The sequence below is a fragment of the Lissotriton vulgaris genome, chromosome 6, assembly GCF_964263255.1.
Source record: "Lissotriton vulgaris chromosome 6, aLisVul1.2, whole genome shotgun sequence".
NCBI lineage: Eukaryota > Metazoa > Chordata > Amphibia > Caudata > Salamandridae > Lissotriton > Lissotriton vulgaris.
The window spans coordinates 66,512,466-66,528,850 of NC_141694.1; positions in this window are offsets into that span (position 1 = coordinate 66,512,466).

A 16,385-nucleotide genomic window follows, 5' to 3' on the forward strand; every position below is an offset into this window, starting at 1 on the left:
GTTACTAACCATGTCTTTGAGATTGGCCCCTGGATGCCTTCCTCCACCCTTTACCATGTCGGAAGTTACACTTGCAGTTCAAGCCTTAAAATGTAACAAGGCCCCAGGGTTGGACAAGATCCCTGGTGATCTTTTCAGAGAAGAGCCGAAGATCTGGGTCCCCTACCTGACCGTCATATTTAATGCTATTCTTGACGGTCAAGAGGTTCCAAGTACCTGGCTGGGGGCCGAAATCATTCAGATTTATAAAAAGGGATCTCCGTTGGACCCGTCAAATTATAGGCCAATTAGTCTTATTGACGTTACCCAAAAAATCTACGCCAAACTGCTTTTGCAACGCTTGCAAGATTGGATTAGTGAGAATAACATCCTCTCCCACCTGCAAGCAGGGTTCCGTGCTAAAACATCTACCATCGACCAACTACTACGGCTCCAGGTACTTTACTGGAAGCATGTGGTCTTGGAAGGGGGTAGTCTCTACCTGACATTTGTGGACCTCAAATCCGCATTTGATATGGTGGACAGGAACCAATTGTGGAGTATATTAACAACAATGGGGATTCCACCCTACTTATGTCACCAACTTAAAAGACTCCACGAAGGAACCTATGCAAAGGTACGCTATGGCAAATATGGCCAGCTGACAAGAGCTTTTCCTATTGAGAAGGGAGTTAGACAGGGATGCGTACTTGCCCCTACTTTATTTTCCCTTTTTTTAAATGGTCTTGTCGATGACCTAATTAGTATACACAACATTGACGCCCCTAATTTAGCTGGCGGTAAATTTCCTGCACTTATGTTTGCGGATGACACCCTGCTGCTCTCAAAAACATCTATGGGGATGCAGCGGGTGTTAGACCAATTCACCAAATTCTGTAGGAACAGGAATTTGGTGATTAATATAGATAAAACAAAGTACATGGTGTTCAATGCCAGTGCAACTAATTGTCCACGCCCGTCAATGGATGGACGAGCCCTGGAAAGGGTAAATAATTTCACTTACTTAGGTCTGACTTTAAATGATAAAATGAGTTGGGAAACTCAAATGACTAAGGCTAATTTAACCCTTTCTCAGTCTACGGGAGGGATTCTCAAAGTGCAGAAATCTTGTGTCCATAAAGTAGTCAGTGTACCACTGGAAATATATAAAGTTCAAACCAGATCATCCACTCTTTACGGGGCTGAACTCTGGGGCCACCGTCCAGCGAGTGAGATTAGCATAACAGAGAATAACTTTATTAGAAAGCTGCTCTCTTTACCAAAAAACACTCCTTTAGTTCCTTTAAGGTTGGATATAAATCTGAGGCCCATTGCAGAAGCAATTGCCTCACGCCCGCTCCTTTACTGGCGCAGATTGTGGAGTGTCCTGGAGCTTGAGTGCTATAGAGAAGAACTGAAGATTGTGATGGCACGCCCGGGTGCAGGGAGGATAAAGTGGTTATCCTTTATAAGGGGGCAGGCGTCTAGGATCGGCATGGAGAATCACTGGTCTAATCCGGAGGACACATGCAAATCCATCTCAAAGAGAACCCTGGCTGAGTCTATAAAATATTACAACTTAGAAGAGGTCCTTCGATCAGCCAGGTCTTCTAGTCTCACTGACAGCTTTCTGGATTTCAAGAATGTCTATAGCTTTGAGAAGGAATTAGACACTATAGAACCTGTCTTAGCAAAAAAACTGTATCTACAGTTCAGATATGGTACACTACCCCTCCACTCTTACACTGATAAATGGGAAATGGGTTTAGTTCGTCCTTGTCCAGGTTGTAATGATCCAAACGAATCCCTAATTCATGTGATCTTGTTTTGTCCTGTTTATTCTGTTAGCAGAAAAAAATGGATTATACAGCTATGTGTGAACCTAGGAGTCAGGAACCATATAGAGTTTTTTAGAATTTTAAAAACTGCTACTAATGCACTAATAGTTACTGCTATTGCTAAATTTTTGTTTTCAATGTGGTTAATTAGACGGAGATTGATCCGGTAGTAGTAAGCTACTTTAATGTAGGTAGACAGCTTGTCTTAGTAAAAACTAGGCTTCCACCGCGTTTTGAACATTTAATCTATGTATTTTCTTGTCTTAGTGTTTTTATCGTCACTCTATAAACCACATGCCAACTGATTTTACTGCAAATATCAAAAATGAGATGTAACTGTGTATTAGTCTATTGTTGTAAATGTATTTTTCTATTTTTGATGTACTTTTATGGTTCATAAACAAACGGAAATAAAGTTAAATTGATGATGATAAAGTGCCTGATTTTACAAAGGGCCTCCACACCCATGGCGGTGGCCCCACAGTCAGTGTGGAGTCTCCACACTCGAGTCAGAATCTCCACAACTGCGGGGCCTCCGCCTCGACTGCGAGGCCCTATGTGAATCAGGCACAAAGACTTTAACAACAAAATGAAAATATGAAATGAACAAACAATAAGGGCAACTTAAAATATATGTACTGGTTGCGGAACTGGATAATTGACAGCAACAGACATTTAATTTTGCTTTACCACCACCCATTCTTACCTCAATGCTCTCCCTATATTCTGTGATTCGTGTTTAATCCACATAAAAAGTAGTGATGAGTGATCACTTACCATGTCCTCAGATGTAAGGACTGCATTGCGAAGTGTAATATGGTGGAGTAGCGTCTACGATTCGTATTGGCACTTTAACAAGCTCAGTTACATGTGCTTTAATTTAGCTGCACTTTCTTTTAGGGAGGGATATGGTAAGGAACAAACAGAGAAAAAGAAATGTGGAAGAGAAATAGGGTCTTGCTACTGTTGATATAGCGGCACTGTCCAATACAAAAACTGAAAGGAGTGCTGCCTTTCCCCCCCCCCCCCCCACCCCCCAGTTTTTCTTATGCAATGTGAACTCCACTCGAAGGTATTGGAGAGAATTACATGAGCACCAGCTGCATTTCACAAGGTCACGCTAATCTTTGGTAAGCACAGCATGATTACGTAATTTGCTCAGAATCACAAGATGTTGAGCTGGCACTGAGACATGAATTTGGTTCCCCAGAACTAAAGTCGACAGCTTTGGCCAATATGCCACATCCTCTCTTTTAATTTCTACAACAGCAAATTGTAAACATATTTCTTAAATAAATCAATACATTTATTAATGTGAACTCGAAAAAAACATAAAGCAACACCATTTTGTCGCAAATTGCTTTAATTATCACAAAGAGTAACGTTGCCTTTATGCTACCTTTACACTGTAAGGTAATTGTCAATCAATCAATCAATCAAATACATTTATAGAGCGCACTACCTACCCGTAGGGTCTCAAGGCGCTAAGGGGGGGGGGTGCCGTCACTGCTCGAACAGCCAGGACTTGAGCTTCTTCCTGAAGGCGAGGTGGTCTTGGGTCAGGCGCAGGTCGGCCGGGAGTGAGTTCCAGGTCTTGGCGGCCAGGTAGGAGAAGGACCTTCCTCCTGTTGTCGCTCTACGGATGCGTGGGACGGCGGCGAGGGCGTGGCTGGCTGATCGGAGGTGGCGTTTGGGAGCGTAGAAGTTGATTCGGTTGTTGAGGTAGCTCGGGCCTTGATCGTGTAGGGCTCTGTGTGCGGGGGTGAGGAGCCGGAAGGTGATTCTTTTGTTGACGGGGAGCCAGTGCAGGTCTCTCAGGTGTCCGGAGATGTGGCTGTTTCGTGGGATGTCGAGGATGAGTCTGGCTGAGGCGTTCTGGATCCGCTGGAGTCTCTTCTGGAGCTTGGCGGTGGTTCCGGCGTAGAGGGCGTTGCCGTAGTCCAGTCGGCTGTGACGAGGGCCTGGGTGACGGTCTTCCTGGTCTCCGTGGGGATCCACCAGAAGATCTTCCGAAGCATGCGCAGGATGTGGAAGCACGACGAGGAGACGGCGTTGACTTGCCTGGTCATGGAGAGGGAGGAGTCCAGGATGAAGCCCAGGTTGCGTGCGTGGTTCGTCGGTTTGGGTGCGGTGCCCAGGGCGGGGGGCCACCAGGAGTCGTCCCAGGCGGAGGGAGAGGAGCCCAGGATGAGGACCTCCATCTTGTCTGAGTTCAGTTTCAGGCGGCTGGTCGTCATCCACTCGGCTACCTCTTTCATCCCTTCGTGCAGGTTGGCTCTGGCGGCGGCGGGGTCGTTGGTCAGGGAGAGGATCAGCTGGGTGTCGTCGGCGTAGGAGATTATGTTGAGGTTGTGTTGGCGTGCGATGGCCGCGAGGGGGCTCATGTAGGCGTTGAAGAGGGTAGGGCTCAGCGAGGATCCTTGAGGGACGCCGCAGATGACTTCGGTGGCCTCTGACTTGTACGGTGGTAGGCGGACTCTCTGCGTTCTTCCGTCGAGGAAGGAGACGATCCATTCCAGTGCCTTCCCCTGGATTCCGACGTTGCTGAGGCGCTGCACTAGGGTGCGGTGGCAGACCGTGTCGAAAGCTGCGGAGAGGTCTAGGAGGATGAGGGCCGCTGTTTCTCCGTTGTCCATCAGGGCTCGGATGTCGTCGGTGGCGGCGATGAGGGCGGTCTCGGTGCTGTGGTTGGCTCGGAAGCCGGACTGTGAGGGGTCGAGGGATCCGTTTGTCTCGAGGAAGGCGGCCAGCTGTTTGTTGACGGTCTTCTTGATGACTTTGGCTGGAAACGGGAGTAGCAAGATGGGGCGGTAATTCTTGAGTTCGGTGGGGTCTGCTGTGGGTTTCTTGAGTAGAGCGCTGAGTTCGGCGTGCTTCCAGCTCTCGGGGAAGGTGGCGGTGTCGAAGGAGGTGTTGATAATGTCCCGCAGGTGGGGTGCGATGATAGCGTCGGCTTTGTTGAAGACGTGGTGAGGGCAGGGGTCGGTCGGAGATCCGGAGTGGACGGAGTTCATCATGCGGACGGTGTCTTCTGTGCTGATCGGAGTCCAGGCTCGGAGGGTGGTGGTGGGTGGCGTTGCTGTGGTCGTGGCGTGGGTCGGTTGAGTGCTGAAGCTTTTGTGTATGTCCGCGATCTTGTTGTGGAAGTAGGAGGCCAGGGAGTTGCAGAGGTCTTGCGATGGGGTGATGTTGTTGTTTCCGGCGTTGGGGTTGGAGAGCTCTTTCACGATGTTGAAGAGTTCCTTGTAGTTGTGTGCGTTGTTGTCCAGTTGGTTCTTGAAAGCCGTTTTCTTGGCGGCGCGGATCAGTTGGTGGTGCTTCCGGGTGGCGAGCTTGAGGGTGGTCCTGTTGTCCGGTGTGGGCTCCTTTCTCCAGACTTTCTCGAGGGCTCTGCAGTTCTTCTTGGAGCTCTTGAGTTCGTCGGTAAACCATGGGGCTTTCTTGCTGCCGGGTCTGCTGGGCGGGGTCTTCATAGGGGCGAGTTCGTCCGCGCAGTCGCTGATCCACTTTGTGAGGTTGTCGGCGGCCTGGCTGGGGTTCGCTGAGCTGGCCGGAGGGTGCTGGCTCAGGGAGGCGGCGAGCTGGTCGGCGGTGATCTTGTTCCAGCTTCTACGGGCAACCTGTTGCTGGTGGTGGTGGGTCGTCGTTCTTTCGAAGGTGAAGTGGACACAGCTGTGGTCCGTCCAGTGGAGTTCTGTGGCGTGGCTGAAGGCGATGTCTTTGCTGGATGAGAAGACGGCGTCGAGTGTGTGTCCGGCGAGGTGGGTGGGGGTGCTCACCAGTTGCTTGAGTCCAAGGTTGGCGAGGTTGTCGAGCAGGGTGCTGGTGTTGCGGTCATTGTTGTTCTCCAGGTGGAAGTTGAGGTCCCCCAGGAGGATGTAGTCAGCGGAGGGGAGGGCGTGCGGGCTGATGAATTCGGCGATGTCCTCGCTGAATTGAGTGCGTGGCCCCGGGGGTCGGTAGATCAGGGTGCCTCTGAGGGTGGTCTTCGGGTCGGTGTGGACCTGGAAATGCAGGTGTTCGGCGGTGGTTAGGGTGTTGTCGGTGCTGGTCGTGATACGGATGGTGTTCCTGTGGATGATGGCGATGCCTCCTCCCACCTGGTTGGCGGTGCGGTCTTGTAGCCCTCTGGGATGGCGATGGCTATGTCGGGTGCTGAAGAGGCGTTCATCCAGGTCTCCGTGAGGAAGGCGACGTCAGGGGCTGTGGTGTCTAGGAGGTTCCAGAGTTCGATGGCGTGTCTGTGGACGGAGCGGGTGTTGAGCAGGATGCACTTGAGGTGGTTGCTGCTAGTGTTCGGCTTGGCGGGTGCTGGTGCAGGGCAGGTCCGGATGCAGGTGAACTTGCAGGCGTGACAGCTGAAGGGTCCGTGGGAGCGACGTGGGGTGGCTCGGTAGCATCCTGGGATTCGGCCGGTGTTGAGTGCGTTGAGGGTGGCGGCGGTGTCCGTCACGCGGGTGGGCGGGGGTCCTCGTGGGCCAGGGGTCCTGGCGCTGGGCGCGGTCCAGGCGCAGACGGGCTTGCCTTTGGCGTGCCTTCGGCGCATAATCGGCGCGCCCGCTGCGCGTGACCGCTGCGCGTTCACACGGTCGCCATATATGGCGAAGTGCGCGGGTGGGCGGAGCAGTTGGGAGGCAGGAGCGGGGAGGGTACAGAAAGAAAAGGGGCGGGGTTAGTGGTGATGGCGGGAAGCGGGGAGCGGGGAGGGATGCGACGGGCAGAAGGAAGGCAAAAAAGGCACAAATGGGGCAAAAATACAATTCAACAGAAAAACTTACAAATCAAATTGGCATAAACAGAGAAAGAGACACAGGGCAGGAAGCTAGCACAGACCACGCCGCTCGATGGCAGGGGGCGTGGTCACGCGGCGGAGCCGGGGCAGCGAGGCACAAGGAGAGGGGGCACACGCAGCAGCTGGTGGCCGTGCGGCGCGGGGGTGTCCTAGAACTAGGTAATGTATTCATACGTTTTTATCAGACAAAGAAGGGAGGATGCGCCAAGTAGGCTAGTGTGATAGGTTTAGATCGTTTCTCAGCTTGTTGGGAAAGGAGACAGCGATGGTATAATGAAGTTCAAAGTAGGCACGTAGGGAAGATCGTTATCTTTACCTCAGTGGTATATGTGTAAGTGTAACATGCCGTGAATCAGTTTCCATCAACAATAGGATCTCACTTTCCACAAAGACTATAACTTACTCCGTAAACCGACAATCCACGTAGAGAGAGAGCACAGTAAGTAATAGAGCCAAGGAAGAAATACATGTGTAGTTTGTCTATTCAAGGCCACGGGAGTACGGGATGAAGGCGTCCAGTGCAAGAAAAGCGCGTGAAGCCATTTTCCACCGAGGCAAGAGACACACATCTGGAGGTGCTTCTGTCTCCATGGTGTGCTACGATTTTACAAGCAGCACAAACGAGACACAATTAGAATACTTAACAAAAAGATTGGCTCATAGAAGCCTGTTGTGCACGCTGCGCTAACAAAAAAATATTATAAATCAAATGTTTAGGCGGTGGTGTTACTGGGGCACTGTGGCGCCCAAGCAATGGACGCCGAAGTCCAGAGAATGTATCTGAACTGTTCGGGACCTCGCGTACAGGCAGAGAGGCGCACAGAGGGTGAAAATGCTGCTCTCTTGTCGATGCATGGCACTGCAGTGTGATAGGCTGCAAGAAGCCCAAATAAGACACCATTTGACTTTTAAAGGCACACACAAGAAGTGTTTTACAGGGCAAGTGAAAAGGAGATACCTCGCTGAGGCATAACGTACTCTGTGACGGAGTCTTCTCGAGGAGAGTCAATTGTACGGCCCGGGCCACACCTCGCTGCTATGCCTCCCCCACAGTGGTCGAAGTGGGGGAAAAAAAGTAGGGGAACTGTGGGCGGAGAATCAGAGGGCGGGAATGACCTGAGGATTGGATCAGTGGGCCGACTTGGAGGTGTGGCCAGGATGCGCAAAACATCCCAATCTTTAGTATTTCTGTGGCATTTCACTGACCAGTTACAGCTTATTATATTATGTAATTCAACCAATGGATACACATGATTATTTAACGATTAATATGAGCTATTGACATTAGAAACATATTCCACTTTGTAATTTTATTTTAAAGACGGAATGTCCCAAAAATGCTTAAAAGTGGAAGCACACGCCATTTGTTTCCGAGCCATGGAGTTTCTGTTGTCAGCAATATATACAGAGATAATCAATTTTACATGTGTAAATGACTGTATAGGAAATGTTACATAAGACAAAGGACTACAAGGTGTAGGAGTCACATGATAACCATACTAGTAGACAGCATAGTTTAATAATGATTGGCCTGGAGAAACACAAACTCAGAATTTAAAACTTAATACCATGATTGGGGGTTCTCTTTAAAAATCATTATTGATTTGTATCAAAAATAACACTTTTTGCAACATTAGGATAATCAAAGACTGGGAGACGGGGGGGCATAATGCTCTAATTTATACCTTGCAGATTGCATGCAGCTCTTAGATGAAAGTTAGTAGCTCACTGTTCTTTGTTAGGATTTTAACTTATAAACTGCAAATACCAAAATAATCTCTCAGACAAAAGCAGTAACAACTGACCTATTTACAATATGTGCACTTTGTGATGGGCCTGGTACATTTTCTTTGCAGCAGGCAGATTAACCCTCTGCTCTATCTTTCCATGACTCAAAACTTCCACTAGACAAATTTCCGATCTCACTCTAGGAAGAAGTTTATTCATCAGAGTTCTCATGACATTTTTATTATTGCCGAAAATAGCTGGCGGCCAGGAAAGAGGCAGCAAGTGCTTTTAAAACCATAATATACGACGCCCCCACTCAAAGTCAGCGCCTGTTGCGGTCACAACAGTCGCACCGCCCTAGAGCCAGCTCTTCTCAGGGGTCCTGTGACCTAAATGACAGAGTCACTGTTGCTCGAGGGTCTGCTACTTTGTAGGCCTGCCCGCAAGACAGGAGGTGAACTTCAGTATGGATTTTGGTGGGCAAGCCTTCAAGGTGAACCCACACTTGCCACTGCTAGGGTCCACCTGCTGGTGCTAACACACCAGGGCTTTTCTGGTGCCTTCTAAGGTCTGGCGTCTTGAGTGTAGTGGTGTGGCTCACTGGTTAGAGGCGGCAGACCCGGAAGCAGAGGAAGGCCCGGGACCAGGGTTCAATTCCCGGCGCGGCAGGGTCGTGGACCAGGGTCAGCGGGATCGATAATTCTCGCCTCGGTTCCTACTCTAACCAGGGATCACACTCGGCAACTCTGGGCATGAGCTTGCCTCATCTCCACAACGGCCCCCACATATGCCGGGGATGCCTGGTTTCACCTTGGAGATACCCAGTAGGGACCATCTCACAGGGAAAGCCAGGACGGGTTCCCCAGCGGTCTACAGCGCGGAGATACTCCATGTGGGGTGATTCATGCGCTTTACAAGACATCATTACATTACATGGGAATGTGCTCCCTCAGGAGAGTGGTCTAGGGGACTGTTCATGAAGGCTGAACCTGGTTCCCCAGTTCTTAAATTTAGCAGCTCTGCCCCCAGTGCTACATCTGCTCCCTCACTGAACACCATACTGCCCCACTGAGAGAAACTCATACTGCCTTCAGCTACAATCCAATTTGACCTGCTATTAATAACTGGATGCGACTCAATTCAAATTACACACTAGGCAAGAGCAATATGCTGCCTAAAAGAAAAGGTAACAACATCCTGGAAAAAGCAAACACTCATAAGGAATGAAAGATTTAATAAAGCATGAAAAATGTAAGCCGGAACATGGTGAACTTAACGCTTTTACAGTCATTATTCAGAAATCAACAAGTATTTTTGCCTGAAAAGTTAAGGACATAACTACAGGGCCCAGAAAGGACCCATGTCAATGTCCACTGCTTATATGCTTACCAAACGTAAGCAGTATAGTTTCAAAAGAACACATTTGTGAACCCAAAGCCGCCGTACACATTTCGTTTTCCAATCCACCCATCAACCAGGTATTGCAGTACCTCCAGGAAGGGCCAGTCCTAGGATTTTCGGGGCCCTGGGCAAAAGGGAATGTGGGAGGCCCCTGAAATCTACATAAGTGACACCTTCTGATCTCGGGGAAGCTGCTTTGTGCAGACTCCACTTGGGCCGCAGCTCCTCCTCTCAGCCACCTCAAGCACCTCTTGTACAGCCCATTTCGAACTGAAGGTGTGAGGCTTGCTTGGGGGCTGAGTTAAACTTGTGAGGGCTAAAGTGCTGACAATGGGCGCCCTGCCGAGTCTCTGAACTGGCTGCCTGAGAGGTGTACCTTCCCCATGGCCTTCCCACACCATCACTTAGAGGCCCCATGAGGGGGGGCCGGGCCCCCTCTCATGAGCCCGTTTGTGAAGCATTTCTTTCACTCTGATCCGCAGACATACACAAGGAGAAGTGGGGTGTTAATTGAAAGACAAGAAAACAAAAGTAGCGCTTTACTGGCATACTCTGTAAAGTGGCACTAATGTGTTGGGGTTTGAAAAAAATTATCTGGCCACTTTAAGAACACTCCATCTTGCTTTCTTTAATTATTTTTCAGCGTTTGAACATTTTATTTCCGATGCTGCACTTTGGAATAGAAAAATTTCAAAACGGCATTTCCAGCAAAAGTGGTTTTCTTTTTTGCATCCATTTCACAGGGGTACAAATGGACGACAGGAAGAGACAGTGAGAACCATTTCTTGATTCATGGTTTTCGGAAAAGTGAGAAGGAGTTAGACAGAACGAGAGGGAACAGGAGTTTAGAAAGAGGGGGCAGCTGCCAGTGGCAGAGCAGAAGCGGACACCTTCCTTGTCTTGTCTGGGCAGGAAGTAAGAGACAGAGACCTTTTCCTTCTCTGCTCCCCGCCCGTCCATGACAGAATATTTCTGACGTCCAGGGATGCATGTTCATAATAAAAAAGTAAGGGAACGGAAGCTACAGAATTAAAGAAGTAGGGGCACGCCGTGCCCTGCCATTCCCGCCCACTTCGACCACTGCTCCCACAGCAGCAAGCACCGCCCGGGCATGAGTGGATTGTGTGGCTCAGCAGTAGCTACACAGGCACGCTGAAGATAAATACTCACATGGGCCAAGGGCGCCCTCGCTAACTTTGTCAAAGAACCAACCGTCTCTCCTCTATGCCAGTAGCGAGGCAGCTGTCTTGGATTGAGTGTGAGACGTCACCTGGATACGCCCACAACATCAGAGAGGTTGCCGATAGATTAAACGAATAAAGCGGGTGCTGCGCTGTTGCAAAGTCATTATCAGTGAAGTTGTTATCGACTTTGCATATGCCAGTCTAACAAAGTGGTTCAGTCCTTTTGATGTTTCAACAAATCGGAAGCACGCTCCATGTGAAGCATGTGTGGCGCTGAGGAAAGTAAACACATGATGAAGAAAAGTAGTCCCTGCACAAAGACATAAACATGTAAAGAGTAATGATGTAGTACTTAGTCGGTGCTGCACGGAGAAAACCGGAAATGAGAAGGAGGGACAAAGGCGGTACATTGCCCATTGGAAAGCGAGTTTTTTTAAAGGACACCAACCCAGACAAATAAATAGCACCGGCAAGGAGTGGGTGGAGTTCAACTCCTAAACCATACACAGGAGGTCGTTAAGCTACAGCGCAAGCGCTGTACGCTTGACCTAAAAAACGACCCCACTACTGCAATACAACAATACTAACAACTACGGAATTCTAGGATGGAGCAACAGTTCAAGTCTCAAGTGCAGAAAAGACCTCACTTCCAGCAGGCCGCAAGGGTATGTGAGGATATTCACCCCAACCACCAGAATAGAATGATGGCAAATGAACACGAAGACACAAACCCTAGGGGGCATGGCCCGCCTCTTCCGGGCTCTCTGGGTGCAGCAGGCACTACGGGAGCACGATACGCTCATTATAGCAATGTTGATCGGGCTCCGAGGGGCAAAATATGGACTTCTTTCCCCACGGTGCAGGGCCAGTGCTACTGAGTCCGCCGATGACCCCCAACACAGAGCGCCAGGACAAGTTCTGGCTGAGATGCTCATGACGAGCTCAGCTCTTCATGATGCACAGTTGAGCTGTGCTGATGACGAGCTGAGCTCGTCATGACACCAGCAAAATGGCAATTTCCAGCACAGGAGGGGGAAAACGCCTAGCAGCCAAGGTGTTAATCTTGCTAGATGACGCTCGCCGGTTCCCTCAGTATACAAAGAGATAAAAGGGCAAGTAAGTACTCAGTACCCAGTACCCAATTTGGTGGTGAGGGGAACAACTGCAGAAATTCACCTGCCAATTACCTGTGAAAATCAGTGAAAACTAAATTAAACAAACAAGAGGCATACCATCTCAAAATCTGTGACCACTGACTACTATTGTATTCTCTACTGCAGTTTAAGTACCACTTGTGGCTCTCTCCCCAAGCCTTCACGCACCTGCGATAGCCACAATCCTCCCGGAGCGTGGCTGGCAGTGGCGTCTGGCCAGTGGCGTTCTGGGCTCTTCTGTTCAATTGGGGGGCTTCACGGTTGCTCTTCCCTTCTTCTGTGTGTGTGTGTGTGTTATGTTTTGTTGTTGTGGAGTAGTAAGATGAGATATAGTGAATTTCTGAGAAGGACCTGAATGCAAAGTATTGTTGGTGAGTGTAAGTTGAGTGGTAAAAAGGGTAGTGATGTACATTGTAGGAGAGAGTATGTGAGAGGTGATAGACGGGTTATGAGCGTTTGTGTTCATTTGGTGGCAGGAAGTGGTAATGTGTGAGGTGGAGTGTAAGAATTGTTTGGTTGTGTGTTTTTGGTAGAAAGAGGAGGAGAGTGTTGTTGGTGGACAATCTGAGAGAGGTTTGAGTATAGGATTGTTGGTGAGGGAAAGGGGTCTGTTAGGAGTAAGTAGAGGGTAGTACAGGTAAACAGGTAGTGTGTTTAAAAGGATAAGGGTTTGTGTTGTGTTCGTGATGTGTGGATTTGATAGTGGTATATGACAGAGTGGTATTTTGTGTGAGTGAAGGTGCCATTGTGTGGCAGTTGGGATAAAGGGTGTATAGATGTAACATTTGGGGGTTTGAATTGATTGTTGAGAAAATGAAGTGTGGATAGGGTGTATTTGTTGTAAGTGAGTAGTGTGCATTTTCTGAGTGTGTAAATATGTTTGTGGACGGATTAAGGTGGTGACCGGTGAATGGAAAAAAGATGCAATTTTTTTACATTGATGATTTATTAAGCATGAATTTGGCCAAAGGGAATTAGGGTGCTTTAAAGGAGAAACAAATTACGTCCCACATGTTTTAGGAAGGAGATTGAATGATAAGCCCAGATCCACAGACGCTGGGATTCGAACCTAGTTCTCCAGTGAGAGTTGGCTTCTCTAGAGTCTAAGCCACATGTTCTTCTCCCATATTATTTTTCTCCCATGTTATTATTAATGCATATTAGACAGCACACATTTGAGCGTTTACACACACATCCAAACCAGGGCTGAAGTGCCCACCAAGACACGGATGCCATCTTTGGATGACCACTTAACAAAACTATCTAATTTAAAGCTGTCTAGGGACCTCAGTAGAGGTACTGAGGAATTCAGACATTATAGAGTGGGTCATAAAAACTGCAAGTTATAAGACTGAGAGTCGACTTCTTCGTCACCCTTTTCAGAGGAAAAAGCAGGAACTGTTTTAAGTGAATCATCAGTAAACAAAAACTGATTTTTAATAGCGTCCTTATTAGGGAGTATATTCATATCCTTAACTGTATAATCAAAAATACTGACCGATTTCTGAACAGTGCCTTGACACACACCTAAGGAAATTCATGCCAACAATGCAGTCCCTGATCAGGTTTTATTTAATCTTTCAATAGGCTATTGTTTTCCTTTTTCGAGTTGTTGTGTTTCTCTAATTGGTTTGGGGTTTTCGCATACAAATGCTTGTTGTGTAGTGCCTGTTGAAATGAGTCGCCTCCCAGTTTCTGGGCGACTTCAAGTTGTGGATTGGTGTTGATGTCGGAGCAAGATTTAAAGCTCTGGATCTGAGTTTCCATGCAGCGCCTGTCTGAGAGCCGCACAGGTAGATTGACTGCACCACCTCTGCAGTAACGACACAGGTCAGTGGTGAAGAGCAAGATGCAATTTGTTGCTGCTCCCCCTCACTTCCACACAGAATGCCCCAGCTGCACGCAGCAACCTCCAGCACCTCCTCTTTGTTGTAAATAGCACTCTGCGGCGCGAGGCCATAGCTCGCGCAGAAGCGCGGAGGACAGGGGGCGGGATTACAATGGCAAGATACAGCTCGAGCATTAATATGTAACAAGTAAAGTACAATCCATTATATAACCATAACTATCATACATTTGTCAATATAACTGAGTGAACACTACAGCCTCCTCTGGCAATGACTCACATCGCAGACCGATTGGGGTTAAAAGGTTGCTTTTATTTAGCAGCGGTAAACAGCATCATAAAGCAATCAATCCCTTTCACTGGAAATATACATATATATACCCCGCCCCCGCCACCCCTCCATGATCCCCCAATGACATATCCCCCATATCGACCCCCAATGAAATTTCCCCCATATAGATCCCCCAAGAGATTTCCCCCATGATTTTTTCCTCCACATAGATCCCCAATTCTCCCCACCTGTAACCTCTACCCCAAACCCTTATCTCTGTTTCCCTTGTGACCTAAGCTAGTCTTCTTGCCCCATCCTACCTGCCTCAGTCCCGTCTCAATCTGCCCCTCATGAGAAAAGGTGACACATACCCAAGAATACCAGAGGGGAAAAACCCACTCACTAGTAAAAAATGTTGCAGCTACAAAAATTACATCTAAAAGGGAAGGGTGGGAGGGGCATAAAATTAGAACGCCTCCTGCTTACCTGACTCTCAGCCCCCAACTGTCATTAATTAGAACATGCGTTTACCCGCCACGTTCTAATCCAATATAACAAAAGGGAAGTGCCAATACTGATAGTTGGTTTACCAAATGAATTCCAGATGTAAAGAGCACAGTTCAATACATATGTACGCTACTGAATAGCAATTTTTTTTAAAAAGTTTTGTTTGAACACACTTTTAAATTAATAATGGGGTTCAAAAGGACAACAAAATATATAAAGGAACAATCAATAGAAAGACACTAAAGTGGAATAAAACATCTCATACAAACCATCATTCATAGTTCTCAAACATCTCACAGTCATACCTCTCACATTCAATCAATCAAACAAAATACCCAGCACCCACTGAAGAAAAAATGTAAACCAGTGGGGTGAGAACTAAGTCTGCTGTGTTATAAGTAGCTATTCATATAATTCACAACAGTACACTTCAATATAGAATTTTTTGTAATACAATTCACATTTCAAACAACAAAACAAGTCAAGATGCACTAATTCCATTTTACACCAAGACCTAGACAGCAGACCAGAAAAAGGCCTACGCGTTTAGAATCCTCACTGTTGGCAGGATTCTCATCAGGGCCAGTAAGCTCTGTGGGAAAGAGGAGAAACAAGTGTCTAGTATCAAGGCAAGAACTGGCAACCTGGGTGTCCGCCAATTGCCTGAAACTCAATGGCAGCAAGACCGAGGTGCTCGTGGTGGGGGGGGGGGACATTCGGTTTGGTCGTCGGATTGGTGGCCACCCTGTCTAGGAGAAACACCTGTTCCTTGCCAGGAAGTAAAGAATCTTGGGGTGTGGTTTGACGCTGACCTTGCCTTTGGCCCCCACATTGGCCGGGTGGTGGGGGCATGCTTCGGAGTTTTAAAAACTCTGAGGAAGGTCCTGGATCTTCTGCCTATCACAGCTCGCCGGACGCTGGTGCATGCCCTCGTCACCTCGCGCCTAGACTACGGCAATTTGTTGTACCTGGGGGCTACAGGAAGGGTTTTCAACCATCTCCAAGTGCTGCAAAATGCAGCTTCTCGCCTAATCCTGAGGCTCCCCAGGAGATCATCCTCACAGGCAGCGCTCCAGGCGCAGAGTGGAGTTCAAGGCTCTCTCTATGTGTCACCGCATTCTGGGCGGCAAGGCCCCAGTCCCGTTACAGAGTCTGGTTACCCGTTATGAGCCTACAAGGAACCTGCGTTCCTCCTGCACAGGGCTACTGAAAATTCCAAAAATAAAGAAAGCTCAAATGGGGGGCAGGTCTTTTAGATATTTGGCTGCTAAGCAGTGGAATGACCTGCCTCTGGAGCTACGTCTGGAGCTTTCAGAATCCACTTTCAGAAGGAAACTTAAGACTCACCATTTTGGAAGGTAGGCGGCTGTGAGGGCTGCTTGGACTGTTTATCCCACTTACCATAGCGCAGGGACACGCCGGTGCGAGTAACCAGGCGCTCTACAAATTTCCCTAATAATAATACTAATTATCAAGAGTCAAAGAGATCAAGGGTCTATCTGAGTACTTCAACACCAGGGTACTCAAACAGTTTACCAAAATGGTCCTTCAGCCAAAGGTGAAATTCAATAGGTCGAGTTTAGTCACCTAAACAGGTGAGAAAGGAACTAAAAGGAAGGAAGGAAAGAAAGAAGGGTTTATTGGGGTTTTATTCAGTCAGTAAACGGTGAGTAATGGCAGGGGCA